Raw genomic sequence first — 18,805 nt, 5'->3', positions numbered from 1 at the left:
GGGGAAGTTTTCAGGTTGCACTCAGGGGTAAGACAGGGCTGCCCACTCTCACCGCTGCTCTACATCCTTTACATAGAGCCACTGGCGGCAGCTATTAGGGCTGACCCAGGGGTGAAAGGTTTCCTGGTTCCCGGCAGCAGAGGCCTGCGGGTCAAGCTGTCACAGTATGCAGACGACACCACACTGCTGCTGGACAGTGATGAGAGCCTGATCCGATCCTTAGAGATTTTTCAGAACTTTGGTCGGGTGTCTGGAGCAAGACTGAATCACGCCAAGTCCTCTGTCAAGTTCTTTGGGAGGTGGAAAGAAAGGACAGATGTACTGGGAGGGCTGTCGCTATGCACAGGTCACCTGAAGATACTAGGGGTCAGCTTTGAGGCAGCCAACAGTGCCTCGATCAACTGGACCAGGCGAATTACAGCAGTCCAGAAGAGGCTTGCACTCTGGAAGAGCAGGTGCCTGACCTTTATAGGGAAGGTACTTGTACTGAAGGTAGACATTCTGCCATCCCTCCTATATTTGGCATACATATATCCACTGCCAGTCAGCATGAGGAGACCTCTCATGCGCCTCGTGTTCCATTTCATATGGGGTGGGAGGTACGAATATGTGGCTAGGACTCGCATGCTGGCTGGTATCGAAGCAGGAGGGAGGGATGTGCCACACCTCCCGCTGAAGCTGGACTGCATTTTTGTTTCTTCCTTGTGTAGGGAACTATCATTTCCGATAGAGCACCCCTCAGGCTACTTCTTACGACTCTATTTCGCGTACCAAGCTAGGGGGTTGATTGTCTGGAACAATTTGGCACCCAGGGTGGAGCAGCAGCCATGGCATTACAACCATGCAGCCAGGTGGTTGCAGGCTCATCCTGAAGCCTCAAACAGAGAAATAAAAATAGATCACAGAGCCCTCTACAGAGAGGTCAGCAAGGGAGTGGTCGCACCTTCGGTGGTGGGGACCCCGAAAGAGATTTGGAGGGGGATTCAGCCAGGGGGGCTTGACAATGAGCTAAAAGACATCAATTGGTTATGCCTGCACAAATGCCTGCCAGTGCGGGAAACCATGTACCGGCATGGGTTGGCAAGATCCCCTGTGTGCCCTCGGCCAACCTGTCCGGGGGAGGAAACGGTCAGGCATGTCATGTGGGACTGTCCAATTGCAAAGATAGTATGGGGTAAAGTGGGGGAACGGCTAGGGCAGGTGGTCCGAGGATTTAATTTGACCTGGGATAAGGTTGAAAGAGGTTTAGGCTCAGGAAATTTCCCAATGTGGTATATCATAAGCACTACAAAGAGGATAATGTGGTCGGCCAGGCAAGATCTGGTAAAGAGAAATAAAGACAGCAGTGTGGAAGGGATCATGAGGAGGGTGGAAGCTGATGTAAAAGGGAAAATCAAAAGGGATATAGAGAAGTGGGGGAAGCATGCAGCCCTAGAAAGGTGGAAGGGAGGGTTTGGGTGGATATGGTGAACTGAGTGTGAGGTCAAATGGAGTTCTTTGGGCTGTTTTTTGTTTTCTTTTATTGTTTTCACCTTTGTTACTGCAATATGGACCGGGTAGGATATGAAAAACGAATATTTATGACTGTAAAGGCTCACAGTCGTGGCCGAAAATTGTATTAGGGATGGTCATACATGATAATTGATTTGTATTGACTTGACTTGATTTGTACTGAACTGATGAAAGTTTTTTGTAATAAAAAAAAAAAAAAAAAAAAATCTGTTCTTATCAGTTTAATATCTGATATGTCCTCTATATGAGGACTACATATTAAGCAGATTTTTGGCAAGAGGAGCAGAAATTTGGAGCTTGCTCCCTTCTCTCCACGCATCGACCTAGCATTGCAGTGCCGCTGGGAACGGTGCACTCTGTTCTTACCTTGTAGAAAAGCAAACACTCAAACAATTGTGGAGGTTTCAAGGTGAATTCTACACTGGGTCAATGAAACTGAGGGAATGGCCTGGCAGAGTTTGACAAGTGTGCAAAACTGCTCTGATGACTCACTGCCTTGTGAAGCGATTATGCATGAATCTGCACGGGGTCACAATGAGCATCATCTGGATTCCAAATAGAATCAGAAGCATTTGTCAAAAACTGAAACGTGTTTTCACTCAACATCTCCTGGGAGACTTGGTGAGAAAGCAGAGTCCGCTTTTGGACCCAATGTAAGTGGTTCAGGGATGTATTGCTTAAAAAGGCTTAAAAGCCAATCACTAGTCAGGGCAGGAGCAAATAAAGCCTTGTATAATTTGTGTTGGCAGATGGGGGCGTGGTGGGAATGTTGTATACTAGAATCTGACATGCGGAAAGCAAAGAGAGGCCCACCGCGAAGGTGGTGACTGTGACCGAGAGGCTCCACCGCTGCTCTCGAGCAGAGGGCCATGCTGACTCTGGTTTCTCTTCATAACGCACAAGTCTTTCGCCTTTTACTAAAGACTTCCGTGGAGAGGAACAAACATGAGTTGAATCTATTTTTGGCAGGCTTTGCTGTATGGCTGAGCCTTATGAAATTGTGAAAAGTCAAAGAGCTGTCTAGGTCAGCAATCAGGTGTCCACAAAGGAGAGCTTGGGCGGAGGTCATGAGCCATTGTTACGCACACCTACAAACGGGGTACCACAGCAAGGGAGATTTGTGCCAAGAGGTTGGCGTGGACATCCAACACTTGTGGATTATCGCTTCTCGGCCTTTTGGCTAAGATCAAGTGTAGTATCTGTTCTTATCAGTTTAATATCTGATATGTCCTCTATATGAGGACTACATATTAAGCAGATTTTTGGCAAGAGGAGCAGAAATTTGGAGCTTGCTCCCTTCTCTCCGAGAATTGGCCTAGCATTGCAGTGCCGCTGGGCACGGTGCTCTCTGTTCTTACCTTGTAGAAAAGCAAACACTCAAACAATTGTGGAGGTTTTAAGGTGAATTCTACACTGGGTCAATAAAACTGAGGGAATGGCCTGGCAGAGTTTGACAAGTGTGCAAAACTGCTCTGATGACTCACTGCCTTGTGAAGCGATTATGCATGAATCTGCACGGGGTCACAATGAGCATCAACTGGATTCCAAATAGAATCAGAAGCATTTGTCAAAAACTGAAACGTGTTTTCACTCAACATCTCCTGGGAGACCTGGTGAGAAAGCAGAGTCCGCTTTTGGACCCAATGTAAGTGGTTCAGGGATGTATTGCTTAAAAAGGCTTAAAAGCCAATCACTAGTCAGGGCAGGAGCAAATAAAGCCTTGTATAATTTGTGTTGGCAGATGGGGGCGTGGTGGGAATGTTGTATACTAGAATCTGACATGCGGAAAGCAAAGAGAGGCCCACCGCGAAGGTGGTGACTGTGACCGAGAGGCTCCACCGCTGCTCTCGAGCAGAGGGCCATGCTGACTCTGGTTTCTCTTCATAACGCACAAGTCTTTCGCCTTTTACTAAAGACTTCCGTGGAGAGGAACAAACATGAGTTGAATCTATTTTTGGCAGGCTTTGCTGTATGGCTGAGCCTTATGAAATTGTGAAAAGTCAAAGAGCTGTCTAGGTCAGCAATCAGGTGTCCACAAAGGAGAGCTTGGGCGGAGGTGATGAGCAGCCATTGTTATGCACACCTACAAACGGGGTACCACAGCAAGGGAGATTTGTGCCAAGAGGTTAGCTTGGACATCCAACACTTGTGGATTATCGCTTCTCGGCCTTTTGGCTAAGATCAAGTGTAGTATCTGTTCTTATCAGTTTAATATCTGATATGTCCTCTATATGAGGACTACATATTAAGCAGATTTTTGGCAAGAGGAGCAGAAATTTGGAGCTTGCTCCCTTCTCTCCACGCATCGACCTAGCATTGCAGTGCCGCTGGGAACGGTGCACTCTGTTCTTACCTTGTAGAAAAGCAAACACTCAAACAATTGTGGAGGTTTCAAGGTGAATTCTACACTGGGTCAATGAAACTGAGGGAATGGCCTGGCAGAGTTTGACAAGTGTGCAAAACTGCTCTGATGACTCACTGCCTTGTGAAGCGATTATGCATGAATCTGCACGGGGTCACAATAAGCATCAACTGGATTTCAAATAGAATCAGAAGCATTTGTCAAAAACTGAAACGTGTTTTCACTCAACATCTCCTGGGAGACTTGGTGAGAAAGCAGAGTCCGCTTTTGGACCCAATGTAAGTGGTTCAGGGATGTATTGCTTAAAAAGGCTTAAAAGCCAATCACTAGTCAGGGCAGGAGCAAATAAAGCCTTGTATAATTTGTGTTGGCAGATGGGGGCGTGGTGGGAATGTTGTATACTAGAATCTGACATGCGGAAAGCAAAGAGAGGCCCACCGCGAAGGTGGTGACTGTGACCGAGAGGCTCCACCGCTGCTCTCGAGCAGAGGGCCATGCTGACTCTGGTTTCTCTTCATAACGCACAAGTCTTTCGCCTTTTACTAAAGACTTCTGTGGAGAGGAACAAACATGAGTTGAATCTATTTTTGGCAGGCTTTGCTGTATGGCTGAGCCTTATGAAATTGTGAAAAGTCAAAGAGCTGTCTGGGTCAGCAATCAGGTGTCCACAAAGGAGAGCTTGGGCGGAGGTCATGAGCCATTGTTACGCACACCTACAAACGGGGTACCACAGCAAGGGAGATTTGTGCCAAGAGGTTGGCGTGGACATCCAACACTTGTGGATTATCGCTTCTCGGCCTTTTGGCTAAGATCAAGTGTAGTATCTGTTCTTATCAGTTTAATATCTGATATGTCCTCTATATGAGGACTACATATTAAGCAGATTTTTGGCAAGAGGAGCAGAAATTTGGAGCTTGCTCCCTTCTCTCCGAGAATTGGCCTAGCATTGCAGTGCCGCTGGGCACGGTGCTCTCTGTTCTTACCTTGTAGAAAAGCAAACACTCAAACAATTGTGGAGGTTTTAAGGTGAATTCTACACTGGGTCAATAAAACTGAGGGAATGGCCTGGCAGAGTTTGACAAGTGTGCAAAACTGCTCTGATGACTCACTGCCTTGTGAAGCGATTATGCATGAATCTGCACGGGGTCACAATGAGCATCAACTGGATTCCAAATAGAATCAGAAGCATTTGTCAAAAACTGAAACGTGTTTTCACTCAACATCTCCTGGGAGACCTGGTGAGAAAGCAGAGTCCGCTTTTGGACCCAATGTAAGTGGTTCAGGGATGTATTGCTTAAAAAGGCTTAAAAGCCAATCACTAGTCAGGGCAGGAGCAAATAAAGCCTTGTATAATTTGTGTTGGCAGATGGGGGCGTGGTGGGAATGTTGTATACTAGAATCTGACATGCGGAAAGCAAAGAGAGGCCCACCGCGAAGGTGGTGACTGTGACCGAGAGGCTCCACCGCTGCTCTCAAGGGGCCATGCTGACTCTGGTTTCTCTTCATAACGCACAAGTCTTTCGCCTTTTACTAAAGACTTCCGTGGAGAGGAACAAACATGAGTTGAATCTATTTTTGGCAGGCTTTGCTGTATGGCTGAGCCTTATGAAATTGTGAAAAGTCAAAGAGCTGTCTAGGTCAGCAATCAGGTGTCCACAAAGGAGAGCTTGGGCGAAGTTGATGAGCAGCCATTGTTATGCACACCTACAAACGGGGTACCACAGCAAGGGAGATTTGTGCCAAGAGGTTGGCTTGGACATCCAACACTTGTGGATTATCGCTTCTCGGCATTTTGGCTAAGATCAAGTGTAGTATCTGTTCTTATCAGTTTAATATCTGATATGTCCTCTATATGAGGACTACATATTAAGCAGATTTTTGGCAAGAGGAGCAGAAATTTGGAGCTTGCTCCCTTCTCTCCACGCATCGACCTAGCATTGCAGTGCCGCTGGGAACGGTGCACTCTGTTCTTACCTTGTAGAAAAGCAAACACTCAAACAATTGTGGAGGTTTCAAGGTGAATTCTACACTGGGTCAATGAAACTGAGGGAATGGCCTGGCAGAGTTTGACAAGTGTGCAAAACTGCTCTTATGACTCACTGCCTTGTGAAGTGATTATGCATGACTCTGCACGGGGTCACAATGAGCATCAACTGGATTCCAAATAGAATCAGAAGCATTTGTCAAAAACTGAAACGTGTTTTCACTCAACATCTCCTGGGAGACTTGGTGAGAAAGCAGAGTCCGCTTTTGGACCCAATGTAAGTGGTTCAGGGATGTATCGCTTAAAAAGGCTTAAAAGCCAATCACTAGTCAGGGCAGGAGCAAATAAAGCCTTGTATAATTTGTGTTGGCAGATGGGGGCGTGGTGGGAATGTTGTATACTAGAATCTGACATGCGCAAAGCAAAGAGAGGCCCACCGCGAAGGTGGTGACTGTGACCGAGAGGCTCCACCGCTGCTCTCGAGCAGAGGGCCATGCTGACTCTGGTTTCTCTTCATAACGCACAAGTCTTTCGCCTTTTACTAAAGACTTCCGTGGAGAGGAACAAACATGAGTTGAATCTATTTTTGGCAGGCTTTGCTGTATGGCTGAGCCTTATGAAATTGTGAAAAGTCAAAGAGCTGTCTAGGTCAGCAATCAGGTGTCCACAAAGGAGAGCTTGGGCGGAGGTGATGAGCAGCCATTGTTATGCACACCTACAAACGGGGTACCACAGCAAGGGAGATTTGTGCCAAGAGGTTAGCTTGGACATCCAACACTTGTGGATTATCGCTTCTCGGCCTTTTGGCAAAGATCAACTGTAGTATCTGTTCTTATCAGTTTAATATCTGATATGTCCTCTATATGAGGACTACATATTAAGCAGATTTTTGGCAAGAGGAGCAGAAATTTGGAGCTTGCTCCCTTCTCTCCACGCATCGACCTAGCATTGCAGTGCCGCTGGGAACGGTGCACTCTGTTCTTACCTTGTAGAAAAGCAATCACTCAAACAATTGTGGAGGTTTCAAGGTGAATTCTACACTGGGTCAATGAAACTGAGGGAATGGCCTGGCAGAGTTTGACAAGTGTGCAAAACTGCTCTGATGACTCACTGCCTTGTAAAGCGATCATGCATGACTCTGCACGGGGTCACAATGAGCATCAACTAGATTCCAAATAGAATCAGAAGCGTTTGTCAAAAACTGAAACGTTTTTTCACTCAACATCTCCTGGGAGACTTGGTGAGAAAGCAGAGTCCGCTTTTGGACCCAATGTAAGTGGTTCAGGGATGTATCGCTTAAAAAGGCTTAAAAGCCAATCACTAGTCAGGGCAGGAGCAAATAAAGCCTTGTATAATTTGTGTTGGCAGATGGGGGCGTGGTGGGAATGTTGTATACTAGAATCTGACATGCGGAAAGCAAAGAGAGGCCCACCGCGAAGGTGGTGACTGTGACCGAGAGGCTCCACCGCTGCTCTCGAGCAGAGGGCCATGCTGACTCTGGTTTCTCTTCATAACGCACAAGTCTTTCGCCTTTTACTAAAGACTTCCGTGGAGAGGAACAAACATGAGTTGAATCTATTTTTGGCAGGCTTTGCTGTATGGCTGAGCGTTATGAAATTGTGAAAAGTCAAAGAGCTGTCTAGGTCAGAAATCAAGTGTCCACAAAGGAGAGCTTGGGCGGAGGTGATGAGCAGCCATTGTTATGCACACCTACAAACGGGGTACCACAGCAAGGGAGATTTGTGCCAAGAGGTTAGCTTGGACATCCAACACTTGTGGATTATCGCTTCTCGGCCTTTTGGCTAAGATCAAGTGTAGTATCTGTTCTTATCAGTTTAATATCTGATATGTCCTCTATATGAGGACTACATATTAAGCAGATATTTGGCAAGAGGAGCAGAAATTTGGAGCTTGCTCTCTTCTCTCCACGCATCGACCTAGCATTGCAGTGCCGCTGGGAACGGTGCACTCTGTTCTTACCTTGTAGAAAAGCAAACACTCAAACAATTGTGGAGGTTTCAAGGTGAATTCTACACTGGGTCAATGAAACTGAGGGAATGGCCTGGCAGAGTTTGACAAGTGTGCAAAACTGCTCTGATGACTCACTGCCTTGTAAAGCGATCATGCATGACTCTGCACGGGGTCACAATGAGCATCAACTAGATTCCAAATAGAATCAGAAGCGTTTGTCAAAAACTGAAACGTTTTTTCACTCAACATCTCCTGGGAGACTTGGTGAGAAAGCAGAGTCCGCTTTTGGACCCAATGTAAGTGGTTCAGGGATGTATCGCTTAAAAAGGCTTAAAAGCCAATCACTAGTCAGGGCAGGAGCAAATAAAGCCTTGTATAATTTGTGTTGGCAGATGGGGGCGTGGTGGGAATGTTGTATACTAGAATCTGACATGCGGAAAGCAAAGAGAGGCCCACCGCGAAGGTGGTGACTGTGACCGAGAGGCTCCACCGCTGCTCTCGAGCAGAGGGCCATGCTGACTCTGGTTTCTCTTCATAACGCACAAGTCTTTCGCCTTTTACTAAAGACTTCCGTGGAGAGGAACAAACATGAGTTGAATCTATTTTTGGCAGGCTTTGCTGTATGGCTGAGCCTTATGAAATTGTGAAAATTCAAAGAGCTGTCTAGGTCAGCAATCAGGTGTCCACAAAGGAGAGCTTGGGCGGAGGTGATGAGCAGCCATTGTTATGCACACCTACAAACGGGGTACCACAGCAAGGGAGATTTGTGCCAAGAGGTTAGCTTGGACATCCAACACTTGTGGATTATCGCTTCTCGGCCTTTTGGCTAAGATCAAGTGTAGTATCTGTTCTTATCAGTTTAATATCTGATATGTCCTCTATATGAGGACTACATATTAAGCAGATTTTTGGCAAGAGGAGCAGAAATTTGGAGCTTGCTCCCTTCTCTCCACGCATCGACCTAGCATTGCAGTGCCGCTGGGAACGGTGCACTCTGTTCTTACCTTGTAGAAAAGCAATCACTCAAACAATTGTGGAGGTTTCAAGGTGAATTCTACACTGGGTCAATGAAACTGAGGGAATGGCCTGGCAGAGTTTGACAAGTGTGCAAAACTGCTCTGATGACTCACTGCCTTGTAAAGCGATCATGCATGACTCTGCACGGGGTCACAATGAGCATCAACTAGATTCCAAATAGAATCAGAAGCGTTTGTCAAAAACTGAAACGTTTTTTCACTCAACATCTCCTGGGAGACTTGGTGAGAAAGCAGAGTCCGCTTTTGGACCCAATGTAAGTGGTTCAGGGATGTATCGCTTAAAAAGGCTTAAAAGTTAATCACTAGTCAGGGCAGGAGCAAATAAAGCCTTGTATAATTTGTGTTGGCAGATGGGGGCGTGGTGGGAATGTTGTATACTAGAATCTGACATGCGGAAAGCAAAGAGAGGCCCACCGCGAAGGTGGTGACTGTGACCGAGAGGCTCCACCGCTGCTCTCGAGCAGAGGGCCATGCTGACTCTGGTTTCTCTTCATAACGCACAAGTCTTTCGCCTTTTACTAAAGACTTCCGTGGAGAGGAACAAACATGAGTTGAATCTATTTTTGGCAGGCTTTGCTGTATGGCTGAGCGTTATGAAATTGTGAAAAGTCAAAGAGCTGTCTAGGTCAGAAATCAAGTGTCCACAAAGGAGAGCTTGGGCGGAGGTGATGAGCAGCCATTGTTATGCACACCTACAAACGGGGTACCACAGCAAGGGAGATTTGTGCCAAGAGGTTAGCTTGGACATCCAACACTTGAGGATTATCGCTTCTCGGCCTTTTGGCTAAGATCAAGTGTAGTATCTGTTCTTATCAGTTTAATATCTGATATGTCCTCTATATGAGGACTACATATTAAGCAGATTTTTGGCAAGAGGAGCAGAAATTTGGAGCTTGCTCCCTGCTCTCCACGCATCGACCTAGCATTGCAGTGCCGCTGGGAACGGTGCACTCTGTTCTTACCTTGTAGAAAAGCAAACACTCAAACAATTGTGGAGGTTTCAAGGTGAATTCTACACTGGGTCAATGAAACTGAGGGAATGGCCTGGCAGAGTTTGACAAGTGTGCAAAACTGCTCTGATGACTCACTGCCTTGTGAAGCGATTATGCATGAATCTGCACGGGGTCACAATGAGCATCAACTGGATTCCAAATAGAATCAGAAGCATTTGTCAAAAACTGAAACGTGTTTTCACTCAACATCTCCTGGGAGACCTGGTGAGAAAGCAGAGTCCGCTTTTGGACCCAATGTAAGTGGTTCAGGGATGTATTGCTTAAAAAGGCTTAAAAGCCAATCACTAGTCAGGGCAGGAGCAAATAAAGCCTTGTATAATTTGTGTTGGCAGATGGGGGCGTGGTGGGAATGTTGTATACTAGAATCTGACATGCGGAAAGCAAAGAGAGGCCCACCGCGAAGGTGGTGACTGTGACCGAGAGGCTCCACCGCTGCTCTCGAGCAGAGGGCCATGCTGACTCTGGTTTCTCTTCATAACGCACAAGTCTTTCGCCTTTTACTAAAGACTTCCGTGGAGAGGAACAAACATGAGTTGAATCTATTTCTGGCAGGCTTTGCTGTATGGCTGAGCCTTATGAAATTGTGAAAAGTCAAAGAGCTGTCTAGGTCAGCAATCAGGTGTCCACAAAGGAGAGCTTGGGCGAAGTTGATGAGCAGCCATTGTTATGCACACCTACAAACGGGGTACCACAGCAAGGGAAATTTGTGCCAAGAGGTTAGCGTGGACATCCAACACTTGTGGATTATCGCTTCTCGGCCTTTTGGCTAAGATCAAGTGTAGTATCTGTTCTTATCAGTTTAATATCTGATATGTCCTCTATATGAGGACTACATATTAAGCAGATATTTGGCAAGAGGAGCAGAAATTTGGAGCTTGCTCTCTTCTCTCCACGCATCGACCTAGCATTGCAGTGCCGCTGGGAACGGTGCACTCTGTTCTTACCTTGTAGAAAAGCAAACACTCAAACAATTGTGGAGGTTTCAAGGTGAATTCTACACTGGGTCAATGAAACTGAGGGAATGGCCTGGCAGAGTTTGACAAGTGTGCAAAACTGCTCTGATGACTCACTGCCTTGTAAAGCGATCATGCATGACTCTGCACGGGGTCACAATGAGCATCAACTAGATTCCAAATAGAATCAGAAGCGTTTGTCAAAAACTGAAACGTTTTTTCACTCAACATCTCCTGGGAGACTTGGTGAGAAAGCAGAGTCCGCTTTTGGACCCAATGTAAGTGGTTCAGGGATGTATCGCTTAAAAAGGCTTAAAAGCCAATCACTAGTCAGGGCAGGAGCAAATAAAGCCTTGTATAATTTGTGTTGGCAGATGGGGGCGTGGTGGGAATGTTGTATACTAGAATCTGACATGCGGAAAGCAAAGAGAGGCCCACCGCGAAGGTGGTGACTGTGACCGAGAGGCTCCACCGCTGCTCTCGAGCAGAGGGCCATGCTGACTCTGGTTTCTCTTCATAACGCACAAGTCTTTCGCCTTTTACTAAAGACTTCCGTGGAGAGGAACAAACATGAGTTGAATCTATTTTTGGCAGGCTTTGCTGTATGGCTGAGCCTTATGAAATTGTGAAAATTCAAAGAGCTGTCTAGGTCAGCAATCAGGTGTCCACAAAGGAGAGCTTGGGCGGAGGTGATGAGCAGCCATTGTTATGCACACCTACAAACGGGGTACCACAGCAAGGGAGATTTGTGCCAAGAGGTTAGCTTGGACATCCAACACTTGTGGATTATCGCTTCTCGGCCTTTTGGCTAAGATCAAGTGTAGTATCTGTTCTTATCAGTTTAATATCTGATATGTCCTCTATATGAGGACTACATATTAAGCAGATTTTTGGCAAGAGGAGCAGAAATTTGGAGCTTGCTCCCTTCTCTCCACGCATCGACCTAGCATTGCAGTGCCGCTGGGAACGGTGCACTCTGTTCTTACCTTGTAGAAAAGCAATCACTCAAACAATTGTGGAGGTTTCAAGGTGAATTCTACACTGGGTCAATGAAACTGAGGGAATGGCCTGGCAGAGTTTGACAAGTGTGCAAAACTGCTCTGATGACTCACTGCCTTGTAAAGCGATCATGCATGACTCTGCACGGGGTCACAATGAGCATCAACTAGATTCCAAATAGAATCAGAAGCGTTTGTCAAAAACTGAAACGTTTTTTCACTCAACATCTCCTGGGAGACTTGGTGAGAAAGCAGAGTCCGCTTTTGGACCCAATGTAAGTGGTTCAGGGATGTATCGCTTAAAAAGGCTTAAAAGTTAATCACTAGTCAGGGCAGGAGCAAATAAAGCCTTGTATAATTTGTGTTGGCAGATGGGGGCGTGGTGGGAATGTTGTATACTAGAATCTGACATGCGGAAAGCAAAGAGAGGCCCACCGCGAAGGTGGTGACTGTGACCGAGAGGCTCCACCGCTGCTCTCGAGCAGAGGGCCATGCTGACTCTGGTTTCTCTTCATAACGCACAAGTCTTTCGCCTTTTACTAAAGACTTCCGTGGAGAGGAACAAACATGAGTTGAATCTATTTTTGGCAGGCTTTGCTGTATGGCTGAGCGTTATGAAATTGTGAAAAGTCAAAGAGCTGTCTAGGTCAGAAATCAAGTGTCCACAAAGGAGAGCTTGGGCGGAGGTGATGAGCAGCCATTGTTATGCACACCTACAAACGGGGTACCACAGCAAGGGAGATTTGTGCCAAGAGGTTAGCTTGGACATCCAACACTTGAGGATTATCGCTTCTCGGCCTTTTGGCTAAGATCAAGTGTAGTATCTGTTCTTATCAGTTTAATATCTGATATGTCCTCTATATGAGGACTACATATTAAGCAGATTTTTGGCAAGAGGAGCAGAAATTTGGAGCTTGCTCCCTGCTCTCCACGCATCGACCTAGCATTGCAGTGCCGCTGGGAACGGTGCACTCTGTTCTTACCTTGTAGAAAAGCAAACACTCAAACAATTGTGGAGGTTTCAAGGTGAATTCTACACTGGGTCAATGAAACTGAGGGAATGGCCTGGCAGAGTTTGACAAGTGTGCAAAACTGCTCTGATGACTCACTGCCTTGTGAAGCGATTATGCATGAATCTGCACGGGGTCACAATGAGCATCAACTGGATTCCAAATAGAATCAGAAGCATTTGTCAAAAACTGAAACGTGTTTTCACTCAACATCTCCTGGGAGACCTGGTGAGAAAGCAGAGTCCGCTTTTGGACCCAATGTAAGTGGTTCAGGGATGTATTGCTTAAAAAGGCTTAAAAGCCAATCACTAGTCAGGGCAGGAGCAAATAAAGCCTTGTATAATTTGTGTTGGCAGATGGGGGCGTGGTGGGAATGTTGTATACTAGAATCTGACATGCGGAAAGCAAAGAGAGGCCCACCGCGAAGGTGGTGACTGTGACCGAGAGGCTCCACCGCTGCTCTCGAGCAGAGGGCCATGCTGACTCTGGTTTCTCTTCATAACGCACAAGTCTTTCGCCTTTTACTAAAGACTTCCGTGGAGAGGAACAAACATGAGTTGAATCTATTTCTGGCAGGCTTTGCTGTATGGCTGAGCCTTATGAAATTGTGAAAAGTCAAAGAGCTGTCTAGGTCAGCAATCAGGTGTCCACAAAGGAGAGCTTGGGCGAAGTTGATGAGCAGCCATTGTTATGCACACCTACAAACGGGGTACCACAGCAAGGGAAATTTGTGCCAAGAGGTTAGCGTGGACATCCAACACTTGTGGATTATCGCTTCTCGGCCTTTTGGCTAAGATCAAGTGTAGTATCTGTTCTTATCAGTTTAATATCTGATATGTCCTCTATATGAGGACTACATATTAAGCAGATATTTGGCAAGAGGAGCAGAAATTTGGAGCTTGCTCTCTTCTCTCCACGCATCGACCTAGCATTGCAGTGCCGCTGGGAACGGTGCACTCTGTTCTTACCTTGTAGAAAAGCAAACACTCAAACAATTGTGGAGGTTTCAAGGTGAATTCTACACTGGGTCAATGAAACTGAGGGAATGGCCTGGCAGAGTTTGACAAGTGTGCAAAACTGCTCTGATGACTCACTGCCTTGTAAAGCGATCATGCATGACTCTGCACGGGGTCACAATGAGCATCAACTAGATTCCAAATAGAATCAGAAGCGTTTGTCAAAAACTGAAACGTTTTTTCACTCAACATCTCCTGGGAGACTTGGTGAGAAAGCAGAGTCCGCTTTTGGACCCAATGTAAGTGGTTCAGGGATGTATCGCTTAAAAAGGCTTAAAAGCCAATCACTAGTCAGGGCAGGAGCAAATAAAGCCTTGTATAATTTGTGTTGGCAGATGGGGGCGTGGTGGGAATGTTGTATACTAGAATCTGACATGCGGAAAGCAAAGAGAGGCCCACCGCGAAGGTGGTGACTGTGACCGAGAGGCTCCACCGCTGCTCTCGAGCAGAGGGCCATGCTGACTCTGGTTTCTCTTCATAACGCACAAGTCTTTCGCCTTTTACTAAAGACTTCCGTGGAGAGGAACAAACATGAGTTGAATCTATTTTTGGCAGGCTTTGCTGTATGGCTGAGCCTTATGAAATTGTGAAAATTCAAAGAGCTGTCTAGGTCAGCAATCAGGTGTCCACAAAGGAGAGCTTGGGCGGAGGTGATGAGCAGCCATTGTTATGCACACCTACAAACGGGGTACCACAGCAAGGGAGATTTGTGCCAAGAGGTTAGCTTGGACATCCAACACTTGTGGATTATCGCTTCTCGGCCTTTTGGCTAAGATCAAGTGTAGTATCTGTTCTTATCAGTTTAATATCTGATATGTCCTCTATATGAGGACTACATATTAAGCAGATTTTTGGCAAGAGGAGCAGAAATTTGGAGCTTGCTCCCTTCTCTCCACGCATCGACCTAGCATTGCAGTGCCGCTGGGAACGGTGCACTCTGTTCTTACCTTGTAGAAAAGCAATCACTCAAACAATTGTGGAGGTTTCAAGGTGAATTCTACACTGGGTCAATGAAACTGAGGGAATGGCCTGGCAGAGTTTGACAAGTGTGCAAAACTGCTCTGATGACTCACTGCCTTGTAAAGCGATCATGCATGACTCTGCACGGGGTCACAATGAGCATCAACTAGATTCCAAATAGAATCAGAAGCGTTTGTCAAAAACTGAAACGTTTTTTCACTCAACATCTCCTGGGAGACTTGGTGAGAAAGCAGAGTCCGCTTTTGGACCCAATGTAAGTGGTTCAGGGATGTATCGCTTAAAAAGGCTTAAAAGCCAATCACTAGTCAGGGCAGGAGCAAATAAAGCCTTGTATAATTTGTGTTGGCAGATGGGGGCGTGGTGGGAATGTTGTATACTAGAATCTGACATGCGGAAAGCAAAGAGAGGCCCACCGCGAAGGTGGTGACTGTGACCGAGAGGCTCCACCGCTGCTCTCGAGCAGAGGGCCATGCTGACTCTGGTTTCTCTTCATAACGCACAAGTCTTTCGCCTTTTACTAAAGACTTCCGTGGAGAGGAACAAACATGAGTTGAATCTATTTTTGGCAGGCTTTGCTGTATGGCTGAGCGTTATGAAATTGTGAAAAGTCAAAGAGCTGTCTAGGTCAGAAATCAAGTGTCCACAAAGGAGAGCTTGGGCGGAGGTGATGAGCAGCCATTGTTTTGCACACCTACAAACGGGGTACCACAGCAAGGGAGATTTGTGCCAAGAGGTTAGCTTGGACATCCAACACTTGTGGATTATCGCTTCTCGGCCTTTTGGCTAAGATCAAGTGTAGTATCTGTTCTTATCAGTTTAATATCTGATATGTCCTCTATATGAGGACTACATATTAAGCAGATTTTTGGCAAGAGGAGCAGAAATTTGGAGCTTGCTCCCTGCTCTCCACGCATCGACCTAGCATTGCAGTGCCGCTGGGAACGGTGCACTCTGTTCTTACCTTGTAGAAAAGCAAACACTCAAACAATTGTGGAGGTTTCAAGGTGAATTCTACACTGGGTCAATGAAACTGAGGGAATGGCCTGGCAGAGTTTGACAAGTGTGCAAAACTGCTCTGATGACTCACTGCCTTGTGAAGCGATTATGCATGAATCTGCACGGGGTCACAATGAGCATCAACTGGATTCCAAATAGAATCAGAAGCATTTGTCAAAAACTGAAACGTGTTTTCACTCAACATCTCCTGGGAGACCTGGTGAGAAAGCAGAGTCCGCTTTTGGACCCAATGTAAGTGGTTCAGGGATGTATTGCTTAAAAAGGCTTAAAAGCCAATCACTAGTCAGGGCAGGAGCAAATAAAGCCTTGTATAATTTGTGTTGGCAGATGGGGGCGTGGTGGGAATGTTGTATACTAGAATCTGACATGCGGAAAGCAAAGAGAGGCCCACCGCGAAGGTGGTGACTGTGACCGAGAGGCTCCACCGCTGCTCTCGAGCAGAGGGCCATGCTGACTCTGGTTTCTCTTCATAACGCACAAGTCTTTCGCCTTTTACTAAAGACTTCCGTGGAGAGGAACAAACATGAGTTGAATCTATTTCTGGCAGGCTTTGCTGTATGGCTGAGCCTTATGAAATTGTGAAAAGTCAAAGAGCTGTCTAGGTCAGCAATCAGGTGTCCACAAAGGAGAGCTTGGGCGAAGTTGATGAGCAGCCATTGTTATGCACACCTACAAACGGGGTACCACAGCAAGGGAGATTTGTGCCAAGAGGTTGGCTTGGACATCCAACACTTGTGGATTATCGCTTCTCGGCATTTTGGCTAAGATCAAGTGTAGTATCTGTTCTTATCAGTTTAATATCTGATATGTCCTCTATATGAGGACTACATATTAAGCAGATTTTTGGCAAGAGGAGCAGAAATTTGGAGCTTGCTCCCTTCTCTCCACGCATCGACCTAGCATTGCAGTGCCGCTGGGAACGGTGCACTCTGTTCTTACCTTGTAGAAAAGCAAACACTCAAACAATTGTGGAGGTTTCAAGGTGAATTCTACACTGGGTCAATGAAACTGAGGGAATGGCCTGGCAGAGTTTGACAAGTGTGCAAAACTGCTCTTATGACTCACTGCCTTGTGAAGTGATTATGCATGACTCTGCACGGGGTCACAATGAGCATCAACTGGATTCCAAATAGAATCAGAAGCATTTGTCAAAAACTGAAACGTGTTTTCACTCAACATCTCCTGGGAGACTTGGTGAGAAAGCAGAGTCCGCTTTTGGACCCAATGTAAGTGGTTCAGGGATGTATCGCTTAAAAAGGCTTAAAAGCCAATCACTAGTCAGGGCAGGAGCAAATAAAGCCTTGTATAATTTGTGTTGGCAGATGGGGGCGTGGTGGGAATGTTGTATACTAGAATCTGACATGCGCAAAGCAAAGAGAGGCCCACCGCGAAGGTGGTGACTGTGACCGAGAGGCTCCACCGCTGCTCTCGAGCAGAGGGCCATGCTGACTCTGGTTTCTCTTCATAACGCACAAGTCTTTCGCCTTTTACTAAAGACTTCCGTGGAGAGGAACAAACATGAGTTGAATCTATTTTTGGCAGGCTTTGCTGTATGGCTGAGCCTTATGAAATTGTGAAAAGTCAAAGAGCTGTCTAGGTCAGCAATCAGGTGTCCACAAAGGAGAGCTTGGGCGGAGGTGATGAGCAGCCATTGTTATGCACACCTACAAACGGGGTACCACAGCAAGGGAGATTTGTGCCAAGAGGTTAGCTTGGACATCCAACACTTGTGGATTATCGCTTCTCGGCCTTTTGGCTAAGATCAAGTGTAGTATCTGTTCTTATCAGTTTAATATCTGATATGTCCTCTATATGAGGACTACATATTAAGCAGATTTTTGGCAAGAGGAGCAGAAATTTGGAGCTTGCTCCCTTCTCTCCACGCATCGACCTAGCATTGCAGTGCCGCTGGGAACGGTGCACTCTGTTCTTACCTTGTAGAAAAGCAATCACTCAAACAATTGTGGAGGTTTCAAGGTGAATTCTACACTGGGTCAATGAAACTGAGGGAATGGCCTGGCAGAGTTTGACAAGTGTGCAAAACTGCTCTGATGACTCACTGCCTTGTAAAGCGATTATGCATGAATCTCCACGGGGTCACAATGAGCATCAACTGGATTCCAAATAGAATCAGAAGCATTTGTCAAAAACTGAAACGTGTTTTCACTCAACATCTCCTGGGAGACTTGGTGAGAAAGCAGAGTCCGCTTTTGGACCCAATGTAAGTGGTTCAGGGATGTATTGCTTAAAAAGGCTTAAAAGCCAATCACTAGTCAGGGCAGGAGCAAATAAAGCCTTGTATAATTTGTGTTGGCAGATGGGGGCGTGGTGGGAATGTTGTATACTAGAATCTGACATGCGGAAAGCAAAGAGAGGCCCACCGCGAAGGTGGTGACTGTGACCGAGAGGCTCCACCGCTGCTCTCGAGCAGAGGGCCATGCTGACTCTGGTTTCTCTTCATAACGCACAAGTCTTTCGCCTTTTACTAAAGACTTCCGTGGAGAGGAACAAACATGAGTTGAATCTATTTTTGGCAGGCTTTGCTGTATGGCTGAGCCTTATGAAATTGTGAAAAGTCAAAGAGCTGTCTAGGTCAGAAATCAAGTGTCCACAAAGGAGAGCTTGGGCGGAGGTGATGAGCAGCCATGTTATGCACACCTACAAACGGGGTACCACGAATAGGGAGATTTGTGCCAAGAGGTTAGCTTGGACATCCAACACTTGTGGATTATCGCTTCTCGGCCTTTTGGCTAAGATCAAGTGTAGTATCTGTTCTTATCAGTTTAATATCTGATATGTGCTCTATATGAGGACTACATATTAAGCAGATTTTTGGCAAGAGGAGCAGAAATTTGGAGCTTGCTCCCTTCTCTCCACGCATCGACCTAGCATTGCAGTGCCGCTGGGAACGGTGCACTCTGTTCTTACCTTGTAGAAAAGCAAGCACTCAA

The 18,805-nt window shown here is 46.3% G+C and overlaps 35 non-coding genes across 35 annotated transcripts; all 35 read left to right on the top strand.

The window, feature by feature from the left end:
- Positions 1-1,682: 1,682 nt before the first annotated feature.
- On the top strand, positions 1,683-1,872 carry LOC133962987 (U2 spliceosomal RNA). The gene has a single exon (XR_009922547.1). It is a non-coding gene; the product is annotated as a U2 spliceosomal RNA (small nuclear RNA).
- A 513-nt stretch (positions 1,873-2,385) lies between these two features.
- On the top strand, positions 2,386-2,498 carry LOC133963398 (U5 spliceosomal RNA). Its single transcript, XR_009922901.1, has one exon. It is a non-coding gene; the product is annotated as a U5 spliceosomal RNA (small nuclear RNA).
- Positions 2,499-2,672: 174 nt separating this feature from the next.
- Positions 2,673-2,864, top strand: LOC133962927 (U2 spliceosomal RNA). Its single transcript, XR_009922491.1, has one exon. It is a non-coding gene; the product is annotated as a U2 spliceosomal RNA (small nuclear RNA).
- A 513-nt stretch (positions 2,865-3,377) lies between these two features.
- LOC133963397 (U5 spliceosomal RNA) lies at positions 3,378-3,490 on the top strand. Its single transcript, XR_009922900.1, has one exon. It is a non-coding gene; the product is annotated as a U5 spliceosomal RNA (small nuclear RNA).
- A 177-nt stretch (positions 3,491-3,667) lies between these two features.
- On the top strand, positions 3,668-3,859 carry LOC133964204 (U2 spliceosomal RNA). The gene has a single exon (XR_009923671.1). It is a non-coding gene; the product is annotated as a U2 spliceosomal RNA (small nuclear RNA).
- A 513-nt stretch (positions 3,860-4,372) lies between these two features.
- Positions 4,373-4,485, top strand: LOC133963785 (U5 spliceosomal RNA). Its single transcript, XR_009923268.1, has one exon. It is a non-coding gene; the product is annotated as a U5 spliceosomal RNA (small nuclear RNA).
- Positions 4,486-4,659: 174 nt separating this feature from the next.
- Positions 4,660-4,851, top strand: LOC133962926 (U2 spliceosomal RNA). Its single transcript, XR_009922490.1, has one exon. It is a non-coding gene; the product is annotated as a U2 spliceosomal RNA (small nuclear RNA).
- Positions 4,852-5,360: 509 nt separating this feature from the next.
- LOC133963396 (U5 spliceosomal RNA) lies at positions 5,361-5,473 on the top strand. Its single transcript, XR_009922899.1, has one exon. It is a non-coding gene; the product is annotated as a U5 spliceosomal RNA (small nuclear RNA).
- Positions 5,474-5,650: 177 nt separating this feature from the next.
- LOC133962819 (U2 spliceosomal RNA) lies at positions 5,651-5,842 on the top strand. The gene has a single exon (XR_009922389.1). It is a non-coding gene; the product is annotated as a U2 spliceosomal RNA (small nuclear RNA).
- A 513-nt stretch (positions 5,843-6,355) lies between these two features.
- Positions 6,356-6,468, top strand: LOC133963395 (U5 spliceosomal RNA). Its single transcript, XR_009922898.1, has one exon. It is a non-coding gene; the product is annotated as a U5 spliceosomal RNA (small nuclear RNA).
- Positions 6,469-6,645: 177 nt separating this feature from the next.
- LOC133962938 (U2 spliceosomal RNA) lies at positions 6,646-6,837 on the top strand. Its single transcript, XR_009922502.1, has one exon. It is a non-coding gene; the product is annotated as a U2 spliceosomal RNA (small nuclear RNA).
- A 513-nt stretch (positions 6,838-7,350) lies between these two features.
- On the top strand, positions 7,351-7,463 carry LOC133963394 (U5 spliceosomal RNA). The gene has a single exon (XR_009922896.1). It is a non-coding gene; the product is annotated as a U5 spliceosomal RNA (small nuclear RNA).
- A 177-nt stretch (positions 7,464-7,640) lies between these two features.
- Positions 7,641-7,832, top strand: LOC133962778 (U2 spliceosomal RNA). The gene has a single exon (XR_009922350.1). It is a non-coding gene; the product is annotated as a U2 spliceosomal RNA (small nuclear RNA).
- Positions 7,833-8,345: 513 nt separating this feature from the next.
- Positions 8,346-8,458, top strand: LOC133963393 (U5 spliceosomal RNA). Its single transcript, XR_009922895.1, has one exon. It is a non-coding gene; the product is annotated as a U5 spliceosomal RNA (small nuclear RNA).
- A 177-nt stretch (positions 8,459-8,635) lies between these two features.
- On the top strand, positions 8,636-8,827 carry LOC133964202 (U2 spliceosomal RNA). The gene has a single exon (XR_009923669.1). It is a non-coding gene; the product is annotated as a U2 spliceosomal RNA (small nuclear RNA).
- A 513-nt stretch (positions 8,828-9,340) lies between these two features.
- LOC133963392 (U5 spliceosomal RNA) lies at positions 9,341-9,453 on the top strand. Its single transcript, XR_009922894.1, has one exon. It is a non-coding gene; the product is annotated as a U5 spliceosomal RNA (small nuclear RNA).
- A 177-nt stretch (positions 9,454-9,630) lies between these two features.
- On the top strand, positions 9,631-9,822 carry LOC133962690 (U2 spliceosomal RNA). Its single transcript, XR_009922267.1, has one exon. It is a non-coding gene; the product is annotated as a U2 spliceosomal RNA (small nuclear RNA).
- A 513-nt stretch (positions 9,823-10,335) lies between these two features.
- On the top strand, positions 10,336-10,448 carry LOC133963774 (U5 spliceosomal RNA). Its single transcript, XR_009923257.1, has one exon. It is a non-coding gene; the product is annotated as a U5 spliceosomal RNA (small nuclear RNA).
- Positions 10,449-10,625: 177 nt separating this feature from the next.
- Positions 10,626-10,817, top strand: LOC133962777 (U2 spliceosomal RNA). Its single transcript, XR_009922349.1, has one exon. It is a non-coding gene; the product is annotated as a U2 spliceosomal RNA (small nuclear RNA).
- Positions 10,818-11,330: 513 nt separating this feature from the next.
- Positions 11,331-11,443, top strand: LOC133963391 (U5 spliceosomal RNA). The gene has a single exon (XR_009922893.1). It is a non-coding gene; the product is annotated as a U5 spliceosomal RNA (small nuclear RNA).
- A 177-nt stretch (positions 11,444-11,620) lies between these two features.
- On the top strand, positions 11,621-11,812 carry LOC133964201 (U2 spliceosomal RNA). Its single transcript, XR_009923668.1, has one exon. It is a non-coding gene; the product is annotated as a U2 spliceosomal RNA (small nuclear RNA).
- A 513-nt stretch (positions 11,813-12,325) lies between these two features.
- Positions 12,326-12,438, top strand: LOC133963390 (U5 spliceosomal RNA). The gene has a single exon (XR_009922892.1). It is a non-coding gene; the product is annotated as a U5 spliceosomal RNA (small nuclear RNA).
- Positions 12,439-12,615: 177 nt separating this feature from the next.
- LOC133962688 (U2 spliceosomal RNA) lies at positions 12,616-12,807 on the top strand. The gene has a single exon (XR_009922266.1). It is a non-coding gene; the product is annotated as a U2 spliceosomal RNA (small nuclear RNA).
- Positions 12,808-13,320: 513 nt separating this feature from the next.
- LOC133963773 (U5 spliceosomal RNA) lies at positions 13,321-13,433 on the top strand. Its single transcript, XR_009923256.1, has one exon. It is a non-coding gene; the product is annotated as a U5 spliceosomal RNA (small nuclear RNA).
- A 177-nt stretch (positions 13,434-13,610) lies between these two features.
- On the top strand, positions 13,611-13,802 carry LOC133962776 (U2 spliceosomal RNA). Its single transcript, XR_009922348.1, has one exon. It is a non-coding gene; the product is annotated as a U2 spliceosomal RNA (small nuclear RNA).
- Positions 13,803-14,315: 513 nt separating this feature from the next.
- On the top strand, positions 14,316-14,428 carry LOC133963388 (U5 spliceosomal RNA). The gene has a single exon (XR_009922890.1). It is a non-coding gene; the product is annotated as a U5 spliceosomal RNA (small nuclear RNA).
- Positions 14,429-14,605: 177 nt separating this feature from the next.
- LOC133964200 (U2 spliceosomal RNA) lies at positions 14,606-14,797 on the top strand. Its single transcript, XR_009923667.1, has one exon. It is a non-coding gene; the product is annotated as a U2 spliceosomal RNA (small nuclear RNA).
- Positions 14,798-15,310: 513 nt separating this feature from the next.
- LOC133963387 (U5 spliceosomal RNA) lies at positions 15,311-15,423 on the top strand. Its single transcript, XR_009922889.1, has one exon. It is a non-coding gene; the product is annotated as a U5 spliceosomal RNA (small nuclear RNA).
- A 177-nt stretch (positions 15,424-15,600) lies between these two features.
- Positions 15,601-15,792, top strand: LOC133962686 (U2 spliceosomal RNA). Its single transcript, XR_009922264.1, has one exon. It is a non-coding gene; the product is annotated as a U2 spliceosomal RNA (small nuclear RNA).
- Positions 15,793-16,305: 513 nt separating this feature from the next.
- Positions 16,306-16,418, top strand: LOC133963772 (U5 spliceosomal RNA). Its single transcript, XR_009923255.1, has one exon. It is a non-coding gene; the product is annotated as a U5 spliceosomal RNA (small nuclear RNA).
- Positions 16,419-16,595: 177 nt separating this feature from the next.
- LOC133962818 (U2 spliceosomal RNA) lies at positions 16,596-16,787 on the top strand. The gene has a single exon (XR_009922388.1). It is a non-coding gene; the product is annotated as a U2 spliceosomal RNA (small nuclear RNA).
- A 513-nt stretch (positions 16,788-17,300) lies between these two features.
- Positions 17,301-17,413, top strand: LOC133963386 (U5 spliceosomal RNA). Its single transcript, XR_009922888.1, has one exon. It is a non-coding gene; the product is annotated as a U5 spliceosomal RNA (small nuclear RNA).
- A 177-nt stretch (positions 17,414-17,590) lies between these two features.
- Positions 17,591-17,782, top strand: LOC133964199 (U2 spliceosomal RNA). Its single transcript, XR_009923666.1, has one exon. It is a non-coding gene; the product is annotated as a U2 spliceosomal RNA (small nuclear RNA).
- Positions 17,783-18,295: 513 nt separating this feature from the next.
- LOC133963385 (U5 spliceosomal RNA) lies at positions 18,296-18,408 on the top strand. Its single transcript, XR_009922887.1, has one exon. It is a non-coding gene; the product is annotated as a U5 spliceosomal RNA (small nuclear RNA).
- A 176-nt stretch (positions 18,409-18,584) lies between these two features.
- LOC133962796 (U2 spliceosomal RNA) lies at positions 18,585-18,776 on the top strand. The gene has a single exon (XR_009922367.1). It is a non-coding gene; the product is annotated as a U2 spliceosomal RNA (small nuclear RNA).
- Positions 18,777-18,805: the final 29 nt, after the last annotated feature.

Source organism: Platichthys flesus, chromosome 10 (genome assembly GCF_949316205.1).
Source record: "Platichthys flesus chromosome 10, fPlaFle2.1, whole genome shotgun sequence".
Lineage (NCBI taxonomy): Eukaryota > Metazoa > Chordata > Actinopteri > Pleuronectiformes > Pleuronectidae > Platichthys > Platichthys flesus.
The sequence above is the reverse complement of the archived record's forward strand: the minus strand, read 5'-3'. Positions and strand labels throughout refer to the sequence as shown.